At 29.3% G+C, this 6232-nt stretch overlaps 1 long non-coding RNA gene across 1 annotated transcript; it reads left to right on the forward strand.

The window, feature by feature from the left end:
• The first annotated feature begins 416 nt into the window (after nucleotides 1-416).
• Nucleotides 417-5924, forward strand: LOC139522898 (uncharacterized). The gene is made up of 4 exons (XR_011664515.1): nucleotides 417-581; nucleotides 1797-1856; nucleotides 2261-2425; nucleotides 5772-5924. It is a non-coding gene; the product is annotated as an uncharacterized lncRNA (long non-coding RNA).
• The last annotated feature ends 308 nt before the right edge of the window (nucleotides 5925-6232 follow it).

The following is a 6232-nucleotide window of genomic DNA, read 5'->3' on the forward strand; positions in this document are numbered from 1 at the left end:
TTTATCAATAATACACGTTTTTACTATTTATGTATCGCTAAAGGTAAGTAACTCTTAGTATGTTATGTTCCGAATGAGTTTCAAATCTTGACACTTCGACAATTTAACAAACTAAGCAGATTCTGGGTTATGTTTATTGATTTGTCAAAATTGATGATGTCTTGTAAAGCAAAGATTGAATCATGTGCACAATGATAAAGATAAATCAACCGATGACGTAATTAATTATAACATTAACTATAGTTGTTTTTCACAAATAGAAGGAAACATATACCCATTTATTATATGATGTCCTTGTATAAGACGAGTATTATTTACAGTAATAATAATCAAAATAATATGTAACACGTTGAATATGTAATTCTATAATTAAACAAACGTGAGGTAAAAAGTGATAAACACCAATTGTTTTATAATTATAAATACCGGATTAAGGAAATGTTATACTTTTCAAAGAAGAAAACACGATAAATCAAAAACTGCCAAAAACAGAATGGAAATCTGCCGTCTCACACATCAGGACTACATAAAGAAGAAGACTGGAAGCCCGATTTCATAGCATCATTAGGATATCTACAGAGGTACGTTAACTAACTTTAATGACTCTTTGGTGTTTACGCATTTATATGAGAAAACTAGACATATAATAAAAAACAAATAAAAAATTTTGATTAAATTATTTGAACTTGATTATTGACGTTAAAGGTAAACAATTGTTACTTAAAAGACACTTCTCTTCAAAGACATAAATTTTGGAATTATGTTCAACTATTTTCCAATAACCACGAATTGTACAAGTCAAATCGGCAACTGATCAAATTAGCATCTATATAAAATGTCGAATCGGCTTTTTGTTAAATCTGTATCTGGTCAAATCGGCACCTATGTAAAGTCAATCCGGAATCCGCTAATTTTTTTAAAAATAAATAATTAATAAAAGGTGGATGGTAAGTAAGAACACATAAAATAAACTCATCATAGATACAATCCATGTTTTCTTAATAACTTACCAAACATCTCTTAACATCGGATACTGTGCAAACTTTCAAAGATAGACATATACCTAAAAGGTTTACAACTAACGCTTTGCATTTAAAACTTGTTAATTCGTTCGCTTCTCTGTAAGTATTAATCTTCAATCTATTAATTCGTCAATCTGCCATCCGATAACCTGGAAAATGTACGTCTTACATGCAATTGATGCTGAACCAATGTTCAATATTACTGGAAAGTTCTAACTTAAGCTTACAATTGATGCTGAACCACTGTTCAATTTTACTGGAAAGTTAACATAGAAAAATTCAAAGCAACCAATAGAATGTAATGTTTAAATTTTAAGAATTCCTTAATATCAACTTTTAGGCTTCAGTCAAGATATTTGGAGACTCATGTTCATCTGAGACATAAATACAAAGATGTGGTATGAGTGCCATTGAGACAAGTCTCCATTCAATATGTTCTCCTGTTATCTAAAGTACCATTTGCAAATGTTTTGGAACAATTATAATAATAATGCTTTCATCTAAATCTTTACATTGGTATAGTATTGTCATGAGCATTACGATCACTTTACTGTAAGTTATAATCTTTATGATTACCTGAAGAAAGGTTGAATTCTAATGTTGTGCAGTGTACATGTTTTTCTCCAAGGTAGGTCTTTTCTCATGATACTTAATTAATTTCATTAATTAATTGATTAATTAATTTAGTTTTTATTGAACATACGAGCGTTCTCCTGGGTTTTTTATATCTTGTTTGTATATATTAATGTAGAGAAGTACTTCTTCCTGCTTCAGGTATAATCTTCAGAATGAACAGCACAGCATTTGTATTCGCTATTGTTCTCCTAGCTATAGGTAACATTTAACTTTTATATGATAAACTTGTCATGTAATAGAATATAAGTAACTGTAACAAATGCAGCTTATGAAAATAATTGAATATTCTTTACCTGTTGGACTTGCAATTCATTGATTGTTTAGACTATTGTTTTGATTAGAAACTGACTTTGATGTGAACAGTTGGAAACATGCGTTTAAATATTGAATAAAGGATGAATCGGTTATAGGAAGTTCTCAACAATGTTCATTGTAAATTGTTATATGATTTCAATAATACAAAATCTTTAAAGTTACTATAAAAATAATGAATTAAAGCATATAGTGATCATGCACTTTCTTCCAGTTTCCCCTAAGGTTTCAATGCTACGATTTCGTATTGAGAGAACAAAAACAAATTTTAAAGTGGCATATTTTTACAGGTATGCAAGAATCATATCAACAAGTTTGTTCTAACAGATTTTGCAAAACCCGCCCTAACAGCATTGGATGTGAAGGTTGTTGTTTAGGATTTAAGTGTAACGGCGCGCCTGGTTATTGCGAAAATTCTAAATGTTTTTGCAACGGGTGCGAAGTTAATGCTCAAGGTTTGTAATTAACTTTGTAGATTAGTGTTTATATTGAATGTAATGCTATTATATTAACTGAACCGTTTTTCAAGCACCAGAAAATAACGTATTAGATAACAAGGAACTTAGACACAGCTCTGTACATGCACGTGTACATTTCTGTAAAAGTACACAAGTAAATGCATAAAAGTTTTCCTAGAAAACAGTATTTTAAAACATTCATTGAGTAAACATATTCTATATAGTTCTAAATACATCGGCATAGTGATTTATCTTACCTCCTATATATTTATAGAGATATGATTGCAAGTGGTGACTATAAATATTTGATATAGGGTGTCCTACAAAATATAGGGTCAGTTACCATACATGGTTAATTTCCATATGGGGTTAGTACGGCGTTACTTCCCCTTCAAAACAAAAAAATTGCCACAACCCTGTATAAAAACAAAACGGTGTTGAGGAAAAATCTGAAAGGATTTAACAGACGAAGAAATTGATGATAAAAGGTAGAAATGAGTTCACAAAACGAAGTAAAAAATACGAAGTTTTTATTGTTGGCCTTACGGAGTTACTTCCTTACAAAACAAAAAACGAAATCTGCAAGGATTCGACAGACTAAGAAATTGATACATGTAATGAACGATTGAAATAAATTCACAAAACGAATTTAGAGCTAAAATGTTGTTATTGTTGGCATTTGTTTTCTGTATAGACAAATGGAAGTAGGATCTCAATACTAAGTATTGGAGACATGATCACTTTGATAGGCCTCTAGTCAAAATACCACATGTGAAGATAGTCGGTAAGATAAATTCGTTACACAGTGTTTTAGTGACCTAATATGATATATATATGGGGTCAGTAAATTCCATATGAAATTATTTAGATTTATATAACAAAGAAGTGTGTAAAGTTTTAAGCAATAATCATAAACTGTTTTTAGATACGGCGCGACATGTAAAAAAAACCCTCCCCCTTTTTTACAAAATACTAAATAACTGAAAAATAAAATTTTGAATCATCACCAAAAAGTATATAGATGTTTAGATTAATATAACAAAGAAGTAGATCCTATATTTATTAAAATAAATCAAATGTCCTGAAGTATTTATGTGATAGTTTGTCTTTACTTGTTTAGTAAATAAATTAATAAATCAAATGTCCTGAAATATTTATGTGGTGATCTTCTGCTGTTGTTTTTTTCTAAGGTCGGGTTGTTGTCTCTTTGGCACATTCCCCATTTCCATTCTCAATTTTATGTGAATTATTATCTTTTATCCATAGTTTGTCTTTACTTGTTAAGTAAACAAATTAATATATCCATTTAGACCATTATTTACATTTTCACACAGGTAAACTAATTTGGCTATAAATAGATCAAAGCATGTCTGTGTAGAATCTCTAATCTAAAATCGTAATTGTTATAATTTTTTTCTTTAAATAATCAAATTTAAATTTATGAAAATAATCAGGATTGATAAAATAGTATTGCATAAAGTTTACGTTTATGGAAGACTATTTATGTTTAGGTCATGGTTCTAGAGGCTTCTTGACATATTTGTAAACAAACCAATATGGCCACCTCACGTGATTACCTTTGCACATGTGAAACAAATATTTCTGACAAAAGTCAGATTTCTCTTGTCAAAAGGGATTTATATTTATATTGCAATAAATTATTCAGAAGGAGGTACATTCAGTTTAGATTATTTTCTTATTCTATGAGCATTTAGAGTTTAATCAAAATTCTCCCAACAGCAACGTACTGCTCTTGTCAACTGAGTCTTGAATAATTTTATAAATAGATTCAAACTATTTGAAGTAGAAGGGCATCTAGTTCACATGACAAAGGAAAACAACGAATAAAGACAACAATTTAATAAGAAATAGATCCTCTCTATTTATTAAAAACAAAATCTTCTTGTCTGCAAATTCGCAACTTCAAGGGCGAACATGTAAACAGGGCGAGTTGTCCCGATACCAAATTCACGCATGCGTACTTCAAATATCTACAGTATAAACATCCGGTTACAAGTAAACAAATAACGTTCATGTAGATGAGATGAAATCTAATAATTTACATAAATAAAAGGGTACATATTTACGATAGTGATTGTTTTTCAATCCTAATTCAAAAATTAAATGATTTGGATTCTAAATCATGTGTAAAAATCGGTGTCAGGAATCAGAAGTTTTTATGAAATTGTAATACACAGAAACGAATGCGGCATACGGAGAATTCAATGATTTTAAAGTCGGCACCATTAGCCTTCAGAAGACTTGATAATCTATTTGAAAATTGTTTACCTTCTCATAATATTGTCTCTCACCCAAGAACAAAAAGTGAAAGAAATGCTAAACCTTTATTACAAAAATATGTTGAAAATATTGGCTCCCTTATAAAATAGACATTATTAGAACTGAGGGCAGAAACCTAAAAAAATCCATGTTTTTAACTTTCTTATAGAATTGTTAATTCTTTGCATTATAACTGTCTTTTTGTTTGTTTGTTTTTTGTCACAAACTAAATACCATATGTTTATATGACAAAACAAATATTATCAAATTTTGTTGAATAAATGAATAATTTGAATATATTTATTCAATAGAGAAATAAGGAATTGCCTAAAGTTTATTTAGAATGAGTTCTAAAGACAATCTTTAACATTTGTAAAACAGTATTGAATGCAGATACGTCTATCTACTATGATTTAAGTATAAATCATTTTGATTTAAGAAAATTAATTTGAGAAACAACTTTTCAATAGAAAAAGGCAGGCATTGGGAAAGTTTGCATTATATTATAAGATGATATTCATTTATTCTTCACTTACCATAAAGTACATGTAAAAAATAACTTAAATTGATTAAAAATGTATAATGTCAAAACAAATAGTCAAGAGTCATAGTAAAAATAAAATCAGCTATTTATTCAACTAGTTATATTATTTCATTTTATTCTTGAATTTTCTTGTCATAATCACAGTAATTAAATTTCACAAACACATACATGTATAATTTACCTGAGACACATGACCTGTAAGTTATATAATTTTAACACTTCAATGCAGCCAAGATTTCCCTTTATCCTTGACTAGTTTTTGATTAATACCTTGTCTATTAATTAAGCGACATGGGGTATAATGATGGACATATAGGGCCACCATGGTGGACATAATTTATGTGGCCACCATGAATAAGATAATGTCACAGGTAGTACTGTGCCTGGTTTTATAGATAGCGATATTTCCCACTTGCCAGACTAACAAATCCAATAAACAATCGCATAGTTAAGAAAGATACAGCAACGCTTATTGATAGTATTTATTAAATGCAAAGTTTATAATGTTTACGTTTTCAGATGCTTTTAATGCATTAGGAGGAAACACTGCGACAGATCGAGTAATGAAGTAATACAAAAAGGACAACAAGAAATAGATTACTAAATTACTAGATGATAGAAATTGTGATGTTTCCTAGCCAGAGAATTGCAATAAAATCTTTAATTGAATAATTTCTTATTTGTATGTATTATCATAATTCTTTAAAGCGGGTATTTTTTTTTCGACAAATGCCTGTAGAGATGTTCACATCCAACTGTTTTCTCGTCTGACGCAATTATGACAAAAGGGTGGTTTCCGAATATTCAAAAAAAAATATAAATTGATGCGCATTTCACGTTAAAATGAATACTTCTTGGAATCTAAACATGGCTAGTGAATCAATGTAACTGTCTGATAAAGTTTTCAAATATCCAAACAATTAAAAACTAATAACGTAATTATTTTTGTAAAGTAACCGCTATAGTATCCTTTCTGATAA

Source organism: Mytilus edulis, chromosome 5, assembly GCF_963676685.1.
Source record: "Mytilus edulis chromosome 5, xbMytEdul2.2, whole genome shotgun sequence".
Classification (NCBI taxonomy): domain Eukaryota; kingdom Metazoa; phylum Mollusca; class Bivalvia; order Mytilida; family Mytilidae; genus Mytilus; species Mytilus edulis.